Source organism: Leptopilina heterotoma, unplaced genomic scaffold (genome assembly GCF_015476425.1).
Source record: "Leptopilina heterotoma isolate Lh14 unplaced genomic scaffold, ASM1547642v1 Lhet_19, whole genome shotgun sequence".
Lineage (NCBI taxonomy): Eukaryota > Metazoa > Arthropoda > Insecta > Hymenoptera > Figitidae > Leptopilina > Leptopilina heterotoma.
Window position 1 is genome coordinate 102,994 of NW_025110908.1, and position 20,290 is coordinate 123,283.

The following is a 20,290-nucleotide window of genomic DNA, read 5'->3' on the forward strand; positions in this document are numbered from 1 at the left end:
GATCATAACATTACACAAAGAAAGAAGAAGAAGAAGAAGAAGAAAAAGAAGAACTAAAAACACTTCACTTTCTTAGATTATGGAAATAACATTAAGCTCTTTTTAGGACCTTACGTTGACCACAACATTATACAAAGAAATCCATTGTATTTTTATGTTATGTTGAGCATAAGGACTTAAAAAGAACCTATTAATTTCCTGTTTTCATGAAACCTAAGATAATTCACCTACAGATCCAGTAAAGGTCCTGGTGGCCAGTAGACAAAACAACTGCTTACTACCAACAGAATAAATGTAAAATCGTCAGATTTTACATTGATTATGTTGGTAGTAAGCAGTTTTATCAGAAAAAATACAGATCCGGTAAGTGTCCTTGTGGCCAGTAGATAAAAGTACTGCTTACCACCAACATACTCAATGCAAAATCTTACGATTTTGCATTGATTATGTTGGTAGTAAGCAGTTTCACCGAACAGTATGTCAGAAATTATTCTACCAAAAGAATAAAAGATTGTTAGACATCAATCAAATTCTGGTGATCCTCTTCATAAAACTTTTCCCATCCTCTCTTTGACGAAGCCCCACTTCCGAAATACAGCATCATAGAAAAAAAATTGAGAACAACTTTAACTATTTACAAACTAAGAACTAAACTGTCCGGAATGTGCAACTCCGTCCGACAACTTTTGCTATATCCAGAAAAAAATTTTCTGTCACACAACTGAAGTAAATTTTATCCTAATTTTTCCATTCGGGAAAATTTACTCCGGACAATGCCATACTGTTAACTTAAAAGTATCAAATCACAACGAATTGATACCAAAAGTGTGGATCAAATTAAAAATTGGTCCAAATTTTTGGCATCAATTTCGATTTTTAAATTCACGAAAAAATAAGTTATTTTATTCGTTTTTTCCGTTATATTAAAACATTAAAAGTAAAAACTATTATAGCCTTTTGACAAAATCAACATGGGCAATTGATTACCATAATGAAAGGACAAAATTTAATTAATTGCCATCTGTCCCCCTAATGTATTTACTAGAAAGTAGAAATTTACTTAGGATAACTTTTCTATGCTCATATAAAATAATGTCATAGGCAGTAATCTAATTCTTTATTCTCATATAAATTCTGTCATTGCTCATCATTGCTTCTGTCAACATTAATTATGTATATGCGACCATCACTTGTGCATTTCTTTTCGACAAATAGTACTTTTGCTCTTAATTTATAGCAAATAGTTTTTAATTTCGAATTATTATTTCAATTTTAGCTTATCGATTATAGCGTTGACATTCGGTTAAAAAAGATGAATACGGAAAAAATTAAGAAAAGTTTCTTCAAATACCGTCAAATGGGGCAATTATAGTAACAGTGGGGTAAAAAGGTTAGTACCAAAGGTTAAATTAGGTCTTTAAAGTTAGGACCTTAAATTTTGATTCAGGAGGTTTTTGTTCGACGTTTCTTTTTGATCGGTGTTTTTATTGACCGATATTCGTTTTGTAGACACATTTCCTAAAAGTTTGATTCACGAAGATCGGACAACGAGAACGTCGATAATTTTAGGGTTTTGTGGCTGAGGGCAGTTAGTAGTTCCTAACGGCCCCTCCATAGGGGCCGTTACGTTACGTCATGGCAACCATTGCTATGGCAATTGTTACCATAGCAACCGTTGCTATAAAAACAGTAACCAGAATTTTAACAGTAACCACAATTTTAAACAATGTTTACTATATTTAAAGTTTAAACCTAAATTCAAATATTTTTTTGTCAAAAAAAGGAAAACCTAAAGAGAATGGCATCAGTATTTTGACCCCTTCCATCGCATGTACTGCAAGTGCAATGGAAGGAAGGTGCAATACCTTTGGTAAGGAATCATCGAAGGGAATATCTGGCTATGAACATATAAGACGTACCGGTACCTATACACAGTTTAGCATTTATAGTTTAGCCGCGCTGTAATTCAGTCGCTCCTCTGATTACGCCACTGGGAGGGAGGACAGTCTGCGGTGCTTGGGAGTGCGATGCACGAATATGTCTGAGGAATCACAGACAAAGATAGTGCGAAAACGAGTAAAAGGGAGTTGGGGGAGCGTGCCAGTGACGTATCTATCATCGCAAAAGGTGGAGTGTCTGTAGTTTGCATCAATGAACACATTGTGACATTGACATTATCACAAATCAACATCCACACCCACTGCCTCCCTTTTTCCTGCTCTTCATCTTTTTTTTTGTCATTTTTATCACTCTTTAATGCATTACTGGGACTTGAAACAAAAAAAGAAATTGTCATTTAGTGTTTCTATAATTGACAATTTCTTTAAATATAATAATATATTTTATAACTCAACGATAAAGTAATATAACCTATCATGCTTATGTCCCTTTCTTCTTAATTCCTGTTTCATTTATAACAATTGGATAAAAATGTGATTTTTGTATGAGTTGAAAGAAAAAAAAGAAGGTTACAAAATTTTTTGAGGAAAGTTTTAGACCGAATATTATTCTTTTTAGTTATTTATAACTGGATTTTCCAAAATTTCTAGAGATTAATTTTTATATTTTTGTTTACATTGTTAACGTATTTTGGAATAATAATCGCAAGCGGAGAACGTAAATATTTTTAGAGAAACAACAAGAAATTTCGGCTTATCGCAGTAAAAAAATGTGGATAAGTAAAAACAAAATGTATAGCTATATTTACAATACAAAGCAAAATATAGACTCGGAGAAAAATGTATAGTAACTTTTACTATATTTTTTTTCAGTGAAACCAAAACTGTCTGCAACTTGTGAATTTATTTTTGTTGCAACTTTTACTACTTTCAAAGTAAATTCTGCTACTCTTGAACTAATTTACAAAAATTTACATCGATTGTAGTAACTTTTATTCCAAAAATAGTAAAAATTGCCACAAAAAGCGAAGATGTTTCGATCAGTGTAAGTTTTTAGTTTGGAAATATAGTAAAAGTTACTATATTTTTATATGAAAATTGTTTAAAAATTTCATCATTTCTTTGAAAAATAATAAATAATACATTTTTATGATAAATATTTAAATATTATTGCTGCAAATAACTTCAATTCTAAATTTTTGCAAAATTTAATTATTTTCTAAATTTTTGCAAAATTCAATTATTTTCTTAATTTTTATTTAAAATTCTTCAAAAATCCAATTAGATTTAAAAGTACTTTTTAAAAATTATCAAATAATACTCTTTATAATACAAAATTTAATTTCAATTGTTTATATTTTAACTAAAATTCAATCATTTTTTTAATTGAAATTTTAAAATAAAATTATTCAAAACTGTAATCACTTTTTAGAATAAAAATTAATTAATTTTTTTTTAAAATAAAACTTTAAATCTGATTACAAATTTACAGGAATTAAAATTTTCATCGATTTCAATTTTAAAATTTTGTGAAATTTAATTATATCTCAAAATTCATAAACTCTTCTATAATATTCAATAAACTAAAATTTTAACTGAAAATCATTCTTAAATCAATTCTATTGTTAAAATTGTATTAAAAATAATTGAAATCCTGCAAAGAATATTATTTTTTGAAAATAATTGAATTCTTTCAAAGAATTTTATTAACATTTTTTAAATAATTAAATTTATGTAAAAAATTTTATTATTTATGAAAATAATTGAATAGTTGTAAAGAAATTTTATTAAAGTTTTTTTAATAATTAAATATTTATAAAAATTTCATTATTAATGCAATAAAAAATGAATTTTTGTAAAGAAATGATTATTTCTTCAAATCGAATTATTATTTTGAAGAATTTAAATAATTTTTTTTTAAATAATTGAATAATTGGATTATTTTGAAGAATTTGAATAAAAATTTTTTAAATAATTGAATAATTGAAATATTTTAAAGAATTTTGAATAAAAATTTTTTAAATAATTGAGTAATTGAATTATTTTGAAGAATTTAAATAAAAATTTTAAAATAATTGCATTTTTCGAAGAATTTATTTAAAATTATATTAAAAATAATTGAAATCCTGCAAAGGATTTTATTATTTATAAAAATAATTGAATTCTTTTAACGAATTTTATTATCATTTTTTTAAATAATTAAATTTTTGTAAAAACTTTTATTATTTATGAAACTAATTTAATGCTTGCAAGAAGATTTTATTAAATATTTTTTCAATATAACTTAATTTTTTGGAAAATTTTTTTATTTATGCGAAAAAAAATGAATTTTTTGCTAAGAATTGATTATTTCTTAAAATTGAATTCTTCTTAAAAAATTTATGAATAATTTTTAAAATAATTGAATAATTGAATTATTTCGAAGAATTTTAATAAAAATATCAGAATAATTGCATTTTTCCAAGAATTTATTTAAAGATGTACTAAAAATAATTGAAATCCTGCAAACAATTTTATTAATTATGATAATAATTGAATTCTTTCAACAAATTTTATGAACATTTTTGTAAATAATTGAAATTCATTTAAAAAAAAATTTATTAATAATTATTTCAATAATTTTAATTTTTAAAGTAAGTGAATAATTATTGAATTATTTCGAAGAATTTTACAATACTAGACAAAATATATACTCGGAGAAAAATGTATAGTAACTTTTACTATATTTTTTTTCAGTGACACCAAAACTGTCTGGAACTTGTGCGAATTTATTTTTGTTGCAACTTTTACTATTTTCAAAGTGAATTTTGAACTATACAAAAGTTTACTGCGATCCTAGTAAATTTTGCTCCAAAAAATAGTAAAAATTGACAAAAATAGAAAGAAGTTTCAACCAGAAGTTTAAGTTTAAAAATATAGTAAAAGTTACTTTATTCCTTTTTCTTCCTTTTAGGTTTATAAAGAACTTTTTTTATTCGAAATAATTGAAAGAAAATGATCCGTCGTTCAAATGTCAAATAAAACTATTTAGCAGTTGAAGGAAAGATTGATAAATACGCGAAGGAAGAATAAAAATTATGGAGTTGCACTTGCGGAAATATGTCAAAAGCAGAATCAACTGATCCATATTTGAAAACTTTTGAAAATCTTTTCTAGCAGCAAAAAATCATCCGCTTCGACACTATTATTTAATTAGTTTCTAATTTTTCCCTCTTCGACAATAATTTTCAAAAAATGAATTTTTTTCAATCTTTACACAGTTTTCCTGAAAGTATCAAATTGATACTAAAGTGGATCAAATTGATGCCAAAAATTTGGGTCAATCTTTGATTTGCTCCCTATTTTTGATATCAATTTGTTGCAATTTGATATACTTTTAATTTAACAATTTTTTCCAATCTTCCAATTGGAAGATGATGGAAAACATTAAAAAAGAAAATAACATTTTTACCTCACATCGAGTAGACTTTTAGAAAATAAATACAGAAAAGAAAGACATTTTTCGAAAAAAGAAGAAAACTGCTGGGGATTTTTTGAATATGCAAAATCCATAAGAGGATTATAAGTAGTCGGCTGAATAACGAAACTAAAACCACGGACCGAGTACTTTAGTGACTGGCTCTTTATTTTTAGCAATAAGACCAATTGAAGAGTTGCCACTTTTCGCGGAGGGCTTGCGGAGGGCCCAAGCTGGCGTCTGTACGAGACTGGAACTGGGCCAAAAAGAAGGGTGAGGGACGGGGGTTGAACGAAAATCGACAAAGAGGGACAACCAAAGAGCTTGTCGAGCCGAAAGGTATGCGGGCGACAGAGAGGATCAATCTATCGGAACTTGTGAGCGAGGGACGACGACGAGACGACTACGACGACGTTCTTTAGCTGCTGTGTCTGCATGGGACTTTTGCTTATCAATGTGATAGTATGAGAGGAGGCTTATGTGGTTACTTTCTTCTTGTCTGTATACCTACTACTCAATAGTATAATCCCTATATGACGGTAACCTAGGCAATCGTCAAAAAAATAAATTTATCTCTTCTTTATCGTATAATTTCTATTTCAAATCATTCCATTTTTTTTCGATTCGATTTTTTAGCTCAAATTCGAGAAATTTGAGCTAAAATTACAGAGTGATCTGTTGGTTTTATTTTGAAAATAACTTTTAATTTTTACAATTATTTTTCTGCAGATATCAAATTGAGACATAAAAACGTATCAAAATTGTTGCTTCGAAGCAACAATTTTGATACGTTTTTTGTCTCAATTTGATATCTCTGCGAATATTAAAAAAAATATTTAGAATATTTAGAAAAAACTGCGAATTATTAATATCACAGTTTTTTGGAAAGTATCAAATTAACGCAAAAAATGAGAATCAATTTTTGATTTGATAAAAACAAATTTTTAGAATCAATTCGTTGCAATTTAACACTATTAATTTACCACCAAACTCTATAGATTTGAAATTAAATTATTTTCCAAATTTTCAGTTAGAATTCTTCAAAAATACGATTTATTAAAAAATAATTTTTAAAAGTAAACAAAATAAAATTCTTCGAAGTATAAAATTTATTTCAATTAAATTTGACAAAATATTCAAAATTGAGAATTTAATTTAACCTTTTTAAATTATTTAAGGTCTAACTATATTTTTATTCCGTGCACATCTTATTCAAAAAATTTAAATTACAATTTTTCAAGACTAATTTTTTTCATAATTTAAAAATTAAATTATTAAAAACTTATAAAAATTATTGAATTCTAAATTCTTGAAATTTATATTTCTAAAAATTATTACAACTGTAATTCTTCCTAAAATTCAATTTTTTTTTTTGCTTGAAATTTGTAAATAAAATTATTCCAAACTTTAATAATTTTTTAGAAAAATAATGAGTAATTAATTTTTTATGATAAATATTTTGAAAATATTGTTGCACACTTTTGCAACTATTAAAATATTCAAAGACAGACAATTTAAAAAATCTTTTGAAATTTAATTATTTAAATACAAAAAAAATAATTGACTGAATAATAGATTATTTCTTAAAACTGAATTTTTTAAAAGAATTTTATTAAAAAGTTTTTAAATAATTGAATAATTGAATTATTTCGAAGAATTTTTAATAAAAATTTTTAAATAATATTGCATTTTTCGAAGAATTTATTTAAAATTATATTATAAAAATAATTGAAATCCTGGATAGAATTTTATTATTTATGAAAATAATTGATTTCTTTCAACGAATTTTATAAACGTTTGTGAAAATAATTGAATTTATATAAAAAAATTTCATTATTAATGAAAATAATTTAATAGTTACAAAGAAATTTTATTAACATTTTTTTTAAATAATTCGATTTTTTTGAAAATTTTATTATTTATGATAAAAATAAATTTTTCAGAAGAATTGATTATTATTTCTTAAAATTGAATATTTTTAAAGAATTCTATTAAAAAATTTTTAAATAATTGATAAATTGAATTATTTTGAAGAATTTTAATGCAAATTTAAAAATAATTCGACTTTTCAATTATTTAAAATTATATTAAAAATAATTCAACTTTTCAATTATTTAAAATTATATTAAAAATAATTGAAAACCTGATAAGAATTTTATTATTTCTAAAAATAATTGAATTCTTTCAACGATTTTTATTATCATTTTTTTAACTAATTGAATATTTGTCAAAATTTCATTATTTATGCTATAAAAAATGATTTTTTGTAAGGAATTGATTATTTCTTTAAATTAAATTTTTTAAAAGAATTTTACTAAAAAAATTTTTAAATAATTGAATAATTGAATTATTTCGAAGAATTTTAATAAAAATATCAGAATAATTGAATTATTTCACAGAATTTTAATAAAAATTTAAACATAATTGAAATTTTTAATTATTTAAAATTATATTAAAAATAATTGAAAATCTGCTAAGAATTTTATTGTTTATGAAAGTAAATTGAATTCTTTCAACGAATTTTATTAACATTTTTTTAAATATTTGAATTTCTGTAAAAAAAATTTTATTATTGATGAAAACAATTTAATGCTTGTAAAGAAATTTTATTAAACTTTTCCTAAATAATTAAATATTTATGGAAATTTTATTATTTATGCGATAAAAAATAAATTTTTGTGAAGAATTGATTAATTCTTAAAATATTGAATAATTGAATTATTTTGAAGAATTTTAATAAAAACTATTACAATAATAATTGCATTTTTTGAAGAATTTTTTTAAAAATGTACTAAAAATAATGGAAATTCAACAAAGAATTTTATTATTTTTGAAAATAATTGAATTTCTGTAAAAAAAATTGTACTATTTATGAAAATAATTTAATGCTTGCACAAGAAATTTTATGAAAATTTTTTTAAATAATTGAATAGTTTTGAAATTTTTATTATATTTATGATAAAATACGAATTTTTGGGAGAAGAATTTTAGTAAATTTTTTTTTAAATAATTGAATATTTTTGAAATTTTTATTATATATTTATGATAAAATATAAATTTTTCGAAAGAATTTTAGTAATTTTTTTTTTAAATAAATGAATTATATTTTGAAATTTTATTAAAATAGTAAATATTCAAAATAATTGAATTTCAATCAAAATAATTTTCAGTGTTTGTGAAAATAATTAAAAATCGCTTCAAAAAATTTTATTTAATTTTTTGAGACTAATTTTTTTTATTTAAAATATTAGCCGATTTAAAGTAGTGAAAAAAGTGGCTTTTAGCTCTTTAAATTTGAATTATTAAAAATGTTTACTAATTTTTACAAGTGACTAACTTTTTCCTTCTGAATTAGTAATTTTTACTATTATAAATAGTAATTTATTAGTAAAATTTACTAATTTGAAAGCTAAAAGTCAGTCACTTGTAAAAATTAGTAAACATTTTTACTAATTCAAATTTATAGAGAGAGTGTCACAAATGTAGAAAAACTATCTAAATAATAGAAAATCGTAAAAAAAGTTGTAAATAGTTAGGTTTTAGTAGATGAGTGTGAAGCCTAAATTTTAGTAAATTAAATATATTAGTAAAATTCACTAATTTATTAATTTAGTAAATTTGACTAATAAATTAGTAGAAATTTTCAATAAAATACTCTCTAAATTTGAGTTAGTAAAAATGTTTACTAAATCTTTATTAGTGACGGACTTTTTTGCTTTTGAATTAGTAAATTTTACTAATAAGTAGTAGTAGTAGTAGTAGTAGTAGTAACTAATTTTAGTAATAGCTAGTAATTTCTGCTACTTTTTTTTTACCAAAAATTTACTAATTGAACAGGAGGAGCAAAAACAGAGTCAAAAATTTAGTAAACATTTTTACTAATTCAAATTTAGAGAGAATAATTAGTTATTTTTTATACCAAAAAATAAGAAACGACTTTACTAATAATTAGTTATTTTTAATTAATTCAGATTAAGAAAATTGAGTGATAATTTTTAAAAAAAAATTTTTTTTGGCTCTCATTTCCAGAGAGCAAAAAAAAAGCGATTAATTTGTTAAAATTGAATTCCAGTTGGAAGAATGAATGTGATTCATAATTTTTTCCTGCAGGTTCGTCTTATTTGTACTGCATTTTCTTTGTGGCATTAAGCACACGACCTCTAAGGTCTCGACTCTTTCCGGAAAAAATTGGTTCCGACGACTGACACAGTCCTTCGACTCGTTCCTTGCTGTCCTTGACACGAGCGAACGGCATAGACACACACAACTCCTTCTCTCTCTCCACATAACATATATATATATATATATACGTACGAATACGAAGAGAGTTGGCGGATTGTGGAGAGAACACATGTCGAAAAGCCGGTCGGTCGGTAGTTTTGCTTTTCTTTTTTCTCTCTTCTTTTTTCTTTTTCTTTTTGTTTCGGCCGCGCGACTGAATTCACATCTTGTCCGTAACAGAAGGTTTCTTTGCTCACTCTCTTTCTCTCTTTCTCTCACACAAGTAATAAGGTCGACGTGAAAATGTTTCTTTTCTAGCTATATAGGAAGCGAAAGACAGGAAGAAAAAGGAAGTGCTGAGAATATTGATAATGATCTTTTTATAAACCGGCAATTCTCGCTTCGTAATTACATAACTTGTAATTTAGTGGAAGAAATTAAATCCCGTTTTTTACATTGTCACAGAATTTTTTTTTTCCTTTCAGAAATATCTTTTATCCTTTTCGCTTATAGAAACAATTTTATCGAAAGTACAGGGGCTTGAACTGGATCCGTAAATTTGCTTCAAGTCCGTAAAAGTCAGTTTTAGAAAAAATTTAATTTTAGAGAAGTTACAAATTATTGCAGAAATTCAATTTAAATTTAAATTCTTTTTAAATGATTCAATTATATTTACTAATAATGAAACTCATCGCAGAATTTCAATTATTTTTCATACAATTTTAATTGAATTTCATGAAAAGTAATTATTTTCATGCAAGATTTAATAAAATTAGACAAAAGAATTTAATTATTTAAAAAAAAAATTTACTAAAATTTAATATTTTATCATAAATATATTAAAAATTACAAAAAAAATTCAATTATTTAAAAAAATTTCCATAAAATTTCTTTGGAAGCATTAAATTATTTTCATAAATAATCAAATTTTTTTTTACAGAAATTCAATTATTTTCAAAAATTTTTTTAAATTCTTGTCAAAATTTTTAATTATTTAAAAAAAATTTCCTCAATTCAATGATTTTTAATATCTTCTATTTAAATGAAAATTTCCAAAGGATTTAATTATTCAAAAAGAAATTTAATTAAATTCTACGCAAACATTTACTTATTTTCAAAAATAAGAAAAATTTCCCAAGCTTTCAATTATTTACAAATTTGTGTTTAAATTTCTTCGCAATTATTCAATTATTTTCATAAATAATAAGAATCATCGCAGAATTTCAATTATTTTTTTTTAATACATTTTTAATCAAATTTCTCGAAAAATGTAAATATTCTTAAAATTTTTATTAAAATTCGTCTAGAAAATTCAATTCTTTAAAAATTTGTTGATGAAATTCTTTATGAGAATTCAATTTTGAGAAACATTTAATAAATTATTTACTTTTGCATTCAAATAATGGAAAATTAATTTTAGTTAAAATTTTATTAAAATTATCCAAAGGATTTAAATTACCTTTATAAACAATAAAATTCTTTTAAATTCAATTATCTTTAAGAGTAATAAAATTCTTATCAAAAATTGAATTATTTTCAAAAAATTTAGTAAATTTATTCTCAAAAATTCAATTATTTTCAAAATTTTTTTTTTTCATTCGTGTCAAAATTTAAATTAATTTTATAAAAAATAAAATTTTCCAAAAGAATTCAATTATTAAAAAAAAATTTAATTAATTTCTACGCAAATTCAATTATTTTCATAAATAATAAGAATCATCGCAGAATTTCAATTATTTTTTTTAATACAATTATTCAATTATTTTTTAAAAAAATAAGAATCATCACAGAACTTCAATTATCTTTTTAATACAATTTTTAATCAAATTCCTCGAAAAATGTAAATATTCTTAAAAATTTTATTAAAATTTGTCTAGAAAATTTTTATTATTTAAAAATTTGTTGATAAAATTCTTTATTAATGAGAATTCAATTTTGAGAAACATTCAATAAATTATTTACTTTTGTATTTAAATAATGAAATTCTCGTAGAATTTTCTAATAAAAATTGATTTAAAAATGAATTTTCTAATATAGCATTTAATTGAAGAATTTAGGAATAATTGAAATTTCGTGAAATTGAATATTGTAATCAAATGGATTTGAAACTTTGCCAAAGAACTTTTTCGAAAATTATTAAAAATAATTCATCTTAAGTAGAATTTTGGTTAAAAATTTTTGAAAATAATAATTTTTGAAAAAAAATTAATTCTTATAAAACCTGAAGAAATCGATCACTTCCAGTCGAAGACTCGAAGTGATCGTTGTCTTCATGTTTTGCACTAAAAAAAGAAAAATTTATTTGAGTCAAATAACCGATTAATTGACTATTATGAATTAAATATTTAATTGAATCAAATAATATTTATTGGAGTCAATTAAATGGTATTTGAATAAATAATTTCAGTATTTGGAGCAAATACCATTTAAAATTGACTCTAATAAATATTATTTGATTCAAGTAAATTTTTTTTTCAGTGTACAGTTATGAAAAAATTTAATTTACAGTTTTAAGTAAAATGTTCTCCTATTTGACTTGGACTGGTTATATTTTTTTTTTTAGTAATTGGTCCGCAATTTTTCATTTTTGGTCCGTAAAGTCCGTATTTTCAAAAATACTTTCTCTGGTTCGAACCCTGATAGTATAAAATATTTTATCAACTTTTAGAATTTTTTTTCTAAACTGAACGATTTCTAAATTTAATGGGAATGAAGACATAAAATAGAAGTGGGAGAAAATTAGTAAGCTTTCGCCCTTGACTGTACTTGGCGGTTTTGTGTAGAAAGAGAGAGAGGAAGAGACGTTTTGTACGCACATGAGTATATGAACTCGAATAACCATACATATATGTAGAATGGAGTGTGCGTAGAGACGACTGGAGCCGCAGATTCTCTTTGTCCGCGCAAACTCTGCAGCCCAGAGAGTGCACCATTCTTCGGCTTCTTTTTTTTCGTTTTATTATCTTATTGCTTTTTTTTTACTATGAACCATTCTTTTCTTTCATAGATTCCTTTATGGAAAAAAATTTATCAATTAAATTCTTTTCTTCACCTCTTCTTCTTCATATACTTTCTTTAATATACTTCTTATGCCGTTTGTACAACACTCTCTGCAGTGTATGTTATTTTCCTTTCTTCTTTCGTGAATCCCTTCCCCCCCCCCTTATTTCCTCTCGCCCATTTTGCTTTCATATTCATGTCTGATTTGGAACTGAATGCATCCTGTGTTGTTTCGTATCGAATAAGGGACTTGAAGAGTGGAGACTCTGTGACTGGTGTTATATTCAAATTTTTAGTTGAATTTCAATTTTCATTTTTGTTTATATTGTGGGCTTTTGGCTCGCTTGCTTCAGAAAAGGGAGAATTTTAATTTTTAGTATATTTTTATGTCTTTGATGGCTTTTGCAATTTTTTCGTTTACACTGTTGCTATAGATAAATAAAAACTCTAAATTTGAATCAGTGAAAAGTTACTGATGAAATCATGAAAATTCTTACACTAAATAATTCAGTAACATTTTTCCTGATAAATTTGATAAGTTTTCTGAATAAATAAATAAATAAATCAATGGAAATTCATTGATAAATAGTAAAATTTTACTAATACACTATAAATTTGAATTAATAAAAATTTTGACTAATTTTAATTGTACACTAACTGTCTATTTTCAAATTAGTAAATTTTACTAATAAATTAGTAAATTTTACTAATAAATTAGTAGAAATTACTATTTATTATTAGTAAATTATTTGCTATTTACTAAATCAAAAGCAAAATGTCAGTAAATTTATTAGTTAATTCTGATAATAATTTAGTAGAAATTACTATTCATTAATAAAATTTACTAATTCTAAAGTAAAAAGTCAGTCACTAATTCAAATTAGTCAAAAATTTTTATTAATTCCAATTTAAAGAACTAAAAGCTACTTTTTTCACTACATTAGACATCCACTAATATTTGAAATAAAAAAATTATTCTCAAAAATTTTAGTAAAATTCTTTGAAGCGATTTTCAATTATTTTCACAAACAATAAAAATTATTTTTATTGAAATTCAATTATTTTGAATATCTACTATTTCAATAAAATTTCAAAATATAATTCAATTATTTAAAAAAAATGTAATAATACTCTTCGCAAAAATTGATTTTTTATCATAAATATATTAAAAATTTCAAAAAAATTCAATTATTTTAAAAATATTTCATAAAATTTCTTTGCAAGCAATAAATTATTTTCATAAATAATACAATTTTTTTTACAGAAATTCAATTGCTTAAAACAATAATGTTAAAAAAATTTATTGAAAGAATTCAATTATTTTCAAAAATAATAAAATTCTTTGTTCAATTGCAATTATTTTTAGTACATTTTTAAAAAAAATTCTTCGAAAGATTTCAATTATTCAATTATTTAAAAAAATTTTAATAAAATTATTTTAAAAAATTCAATTTTAAGAAATAATCAATTCGTTACAAAAAATCATTTTTTATTGCATAAATAATAAAATTTTTACAAATATTCAATTATTTTCATGAACAATACAATTTTTGCAGGATTTCTATTATTTTTAATATAATTTAAAATAAATTCTTCGAAAATTTCAATTATTTTAAAATTTTTATTATAATTCTTTGAAATAATTCAATTACCATTCAATTATTTTAAAAATTTTTTATATAATTATTTTAAAAAATTAAATTTTAAGAAATAATCAATTCTTTACAAAAAATCATTTTTTATCGCATAAATAATAAAATTTTCACAAATATTCAATTATTAAAAAAGTTTTCACAAAATTTCTTTACAAACATTAACTTATTTTCATAAGTAAAAAAATTTTTGTTCGCAGAAATTCAATTATTTAAAAAAATGATATTAAAATTCGTTGAAAAAATTCAATTATTTTCATAAGCAATAAAATTCTTTTCAGGATTTCAATTATTTTTAATTTATTTTAAATAAATTCTTCGAAAAATGCATTTGTTTTTAAATTTTGATTAAAATTTTTCGAAATAGTTCATTAATTCAATTATTTAAAATTTGTTAATAAAATTCCTTAAAAAATTCAATTTTAAGATGTAATCAATTATTCACTTAATTATTTTTTTTACATTTAAATAATTGAATTTTTATTGAAATTTTTAACAAGAATTTACTTAAGAATGAATTTCAGTTAAAATTTTTGTTAATAATTGAATATTTGAATTGTTTGTAGTATGAATTTACGCAGAAATAATTTAATTTTTATAAGATTTTTTAAATTGTGAATTTTAAATTTTTTTACAGAAAATTCAATTATTTAAAACAATGTTAAAAAAATTAGTTGAAAGAATTCAATTATTTTCAAAAGTAATAAAATTCTTTGCTTGATTTCCATTATTTTTAATAAATTCTTCGAAAAATGTAATTATTTTTATTAAAATTCTTCGAAATAATTCAATTATTCAATTATTTTAAAAATTATTCATAAAATTTTTTCAGAAGAATTCAATTTTAAGAAATAATCAAATCTTTTCAAAAATTCATTTTTTATCGCATAAATAATAAAATTTCTCTAAAAGCAGTAAATTATTTTCATAAGTAATGAAATTTCTTTAAAAGCAGTAAATTATTTTTATATAAATAATGAAATTTTTTTACAGAAATTTAATTGTTTAAAGAAAAGTTAATAAAATTCGTTGAAAGAATTCAATTACAGTAGAACCTCGGTTATCCGAGCCTCGATTATCCGAGATTCCGGATTATCCGAGGCACTAAACGGGACGCATGACGATTCCCGACAAAAATCCTGTATAATATTCGATAGACCTTATTTCATTTGTCAAAATTTCTTTTTCATGTAATTTTCTTTTATAAGAATAAGAATGTGTTCCAAATTGTTTATAAACACAATGTTTTTTTAATTAATGCTAATGAATGAAAATAATAATTAATATGAAGATGGAAATAAGAGAATGTTTAAAAACTTGATTTCATAATATATAAATTTTTATTGAACCGAAATAATTTTGAAAAGAAACTTTTGTTTTGATAAATTTTTGTTAAATAGAATTATAGTTTAGCAAATATTTTAGGTAATAAATAGTTTATAATGGAAAGTTTACATTTATTAAAACTTGCATATTTCAAAACTTAAATTGCAACAAAATGTCATTTTTCAGAATTTATGTTTAAGCAGCTTTCATTGAATGCAAATTATTAAACAGAAAAATTTATAATTGACTAAATGTTTAGTAAAATGAATTATTAAATATGTTAATATTTTATTACAACAAAATTTTCTTTCATGTTATAGTTATTAAATAGATATTAAATTCAGTTGATTGTTTATTTAGACAAATTCTATAATTTTTCAATTAATATATAAACGAATTTTCATATTACAAATTTTTTAAATAATTTAAATGTTATGTGACGGAGTTTACATTAGATCGAATTTTAATTTATCGACATTTTTATTTGCTGGAATATCTATTAAACGAAATGTTCATTTCAACGAATTTTCAATAAACAAAAAATTCTATAATTAATTCCTTCTTAACGTACTTATTATTTCATTCAAATATTATTTCACGGAAAGTTAATTTAATCTATTTTTTATGTTTCAGATTCGTTGTCTAATAGAAATTCAATGAACGGAATCTTTGTTTAGTGGAATTTTCATTTTTCTGAATGTTCAAATGCTATGAATTTCATTTGTAGAATTTTATGTGACCGAATTGTCATAAATATTAATTTCTACATTACCGACATTTAAACACACGAAACTTAATATCGCCGAAACTCAATTTGTCCTACCTTTTTCTATTGTTGTCCTTGTCTTGTCCATTAGTAAGACAAGGACAACAATAGAAAAAGGTAGGACAAATTGAGTTTCGGCGATATTAAGTTTCGTGTGTTTAAATGTCGGTAATGTAGAAATTAATATTTATGACAATTCGGTCACATAAAATTCTACAAATGAAATTCATAGCATTTGAACATTCAGAAAAATGAAAATTCCTGTTTAATAATTTGCATTCAATGAAAGCTGCTTAAACATAAATTCTGAAAAATGACATTTTGTTGCAATTTAAGTTTTGAAATATGCAAGTTTTAATAAATGTAAACTTTCCATTATAAACTATTTATTACCTAAAATATTTGCTAAACTATAATTCTATTTAACAAAAATTTATCAAAACAAAAGTTTCTTTTCAAAATTATTTCGGTTCAATAAAAATTTATATATTATGAAATCAAGTTTTTAAACATTCTCTTATTTCCATCTTCATATTAATTATTATTTTCATTCATTAGCATTAATTAAAAAAACATTGTGTTTATAAACAATTTGGAACACATTCTTATTCTTATAAAAGAAAATTACATGAAAAAGAAATTTTGACAAATGAAATAAGGTCTATCGAATATTATACAGGATTTTTGTCGGGAATCGTCATGCGTCCCCACTAAACATGCTCGGATAATGCGGAATAACTCGGATAAAACGGATCGAGCGACTAAATTTGGAAAATAAATTTTACAAAACCACTATTTGTGATCATTGCATTTAAAATTTCGTCCATTTTTGTCATTTAATATTATTCTAACACTTTAAACACATGAAAAATAATTTAAAATTTTGAAATTTTCATTGGTTCCGTGTTATCCGAGTTTTCGATTATCCGAGGTACCTCTTCCCCACATTACCTCGGATAATCGAGGTTCTACTGTATTTAAATACAAAAAAACAATTGAATGAATAACTGATTATTTCTAAAAATTGAATTTTAAAAATAATTTTATTAAAAAATTTTAAAATAATTGAATAATTGAATTATTTTGAAGAAGAACTAATTCAGTTTTTATAAAGAGTGCGGTTAGAATACTAAGAGTCTTTAATTCCTATAAGCAAAAAAACCAGAATCAATACAGAAGAAAAATTCCATAAAACAATATAATAATTTCCAAAAATCGCAAAAACAATTTAAATACGGATTTTATGATGAGGGATATTGAAAAGTTTCAAGTCAGACGCAATTTGCTGCGATATATAAATTGTAAACTCAGACCACGTGGAATTTTGGCGAATTTTCGGGGCATAATCGATGCTCTGCAGTCTGTATGGTTTCACCCTATGGAAGAAATTCTGCGAGCAAGACACGAGTGTAGAACACAACTTCGTGAGGAGCACCAATCACAGCGCATTGCGTGCCAACACGTCGCGCCCGGCGGAGCAAAAGAAAAAAAATTGCAAAATGACGAAACTCAAACGATCTTCAGAGACCGGCTCGCATATTTTCGCACATACAAACCATCGGTGTGGGTGAAAAATGTTTGATTGATTTGATAGTAAGAAAAAAAAACGGAAAAAAATTTGCACAAACAATAAAAGAAAATACGAATTTCTTTTATTCCAATTTTCTTTTATTATTTGTGCATATTTTTTTTTCTTTTTTTTACTTTCTTTTCTTTAAAATATTAAATTTTTCAAATTTAGATTTTGGCCTAAATATTCGAATTCAAATAATTATTTATATTAAATAATATTTCAAAATTTCGGAGTAAAAATAATTTTTCGTTAAATTAAATATTAAATCGACTATTGAATTAAATATTAAACAAACTAGTAAATTAAATATTAAACAATAAAAAAAATATTAAAATAAACCAGTAAATAAAAAATTAAACAAATTACTAAATTAAATATAAAACGAACTATTAACTTAAATACTAACAAAAAACTATTACATTTGTTAATATTTTTTAAAAACTAAAAAAAGCTACTAAATAATCCATTAAATTAAATACGAAAAGAAATTTTCATTGAAATACTCTCCAAATTTGAGTTAGTAAAATTTTTTACTACTTTGAATTAGTGACTGACTTTTTGCTTTTGAATTAGTAAAGTTTACTAATAAATCAGTGGAAATGAATATTTATTAGTAAAATTTACTTTTTGAATTACTTTTTGCTTTTGAATTAGTAAAGTTTACTAATAAATTAGTGGAAATGAATATTTATCAGTAAAATTTACTAATTCGAAAGCAAAAAGTAATTCAAAAGTAAAAATAGTAATTTCTACTAATTTATTAGTAAACTTTACTAATTCAAAAGCAAAAAGTCAGTTATTAATTCAAATTACTAAATATTTTTATTAATTTAAGTTTAGAGAGTACGAAATGAACTATTATATTAATAAAATTAAATATAAAAGAAATTATTAAATTATAATAAAAATTATTAAATTATTATTAAATTATAATAAAAATTATTAAATGATAATGAAATAATTAAATTATTATCAAATTATAATAAAATAATTAAATTTAATTAAAAAGTATGAAATTAAACATAAAAACGAACTATCAAAATAAAATACGAAATGAACTATTAAATTACATATTTGTTAATGATAAGAATAAAATTTATAAACGAGCATTTATATAGTGCTATAAAAAATTTGTTTATAGCAGGTGTAAAACTGATTAATTAAACAATCATCTGATTCAGAACAAATAACTTTTTCTGTATCTAACGAAAGGGTTCAATAAACTCTCGTATATTATGAGTAATTTAAATTCTTTGTAAACAAATATATACTTTTTAGGTTCAATAGACTCCAAAGTAATATCGCTCGAAGCTAAAAATTCTCTAAATAATTTCGAGTATTATTCATACTACGAAATGTGCCAAGTGTTCGAAACAGGAACTGTTCAAATAATTCGTTATGTTGCTTTGAAGTTTTCAAAAGTGTAAAATTAGTTTTCAAGTTTAAACCATGAATTCATGGTTTAAAGATAAAATTCACTTTCAACATGAGACTAAATACGAACTGATTATTGAATAAGTTAAATAAATTTTTATGTTCAGAAAAAGAGAACTGTGTCGACATCTCTTGTGAAAGGAGAATACTTCTCGATCTACTCGGAGGGTAAACGGAACTGTTTTACCTTCTGTCGGTAAGTAATTAATACCTACTTTTTTCAAACTTTTCTAACAAACTTTTTTTAAGAAACTTTTTTTAAGAAACTCTTTTTAAATAATAAATTTGAAGTTCCAAATAAGATTTTATTATTAAGAAAACTTTTAACAACGGGGAAAATAATTCCTTAAAGTGGATAAGAAGAAATCGTTAATATCGACCTGTGGTAAAGTTGGATATTAAAAAACCTTTCCAGAAAGTCGGAATCCTGGGAATAATTAAAAAGCGATTAAAAAAACATTAAATTTGTTCTTCTATTCTCCTTCTGGTCTTCGTTACGAAATATTCGATAGAAAAATATTTAGATCCTAAGTTAGATACACTTTTTTTTGGAATAGAAACAAAATTTCTGATTCTGAAAATTCTCTCTAAATCTGGACACAAATTGGTTGAAATTCCAGTCCGTTCTTTATTGATTAGTCGCGAGTTAAAAATACAAGAAGATCATAAATAATGGAAACAGAAAAAGTCTGCTGCTACTTCGTTCTGCATCTCGGATATAATTTTCACTTTTAAAATTTGTTTTCATTGCCTACACTTTCTACACTTTCGTAAATTCTTTTATATTTCAGAAGTTGTGGTGGAAAAAAGTATCTAGAAAGTCGAGACAAAAAACAAGAAATTATTTTGTTTACTCCTTTTTTTTGGAGAGAAGAACCAAATCTACCTATAATTAAAACAAATAGAAAAAGATAGTTAATATTTTACGTTAATATTTATATCCTGTAAATATTCTATGTAAAT

The 20,290-nt window shown here is 22.9% G+C and overlaps 1 protein-coding gene across 5 annotated transcripts in view; it reads right to left on the bottom strand.

Moving 5' to 3' along the window:
- Window positions 1–20,290, bottom strand: part of LOC122500564 (protein bric-a-brac 1) — a 111,033-nt gene that overhangs the window by 40,378 nt on the left and 50,365 nt on the right. The gene's annotated exons all lie outside the window — the stretch shown is intronic.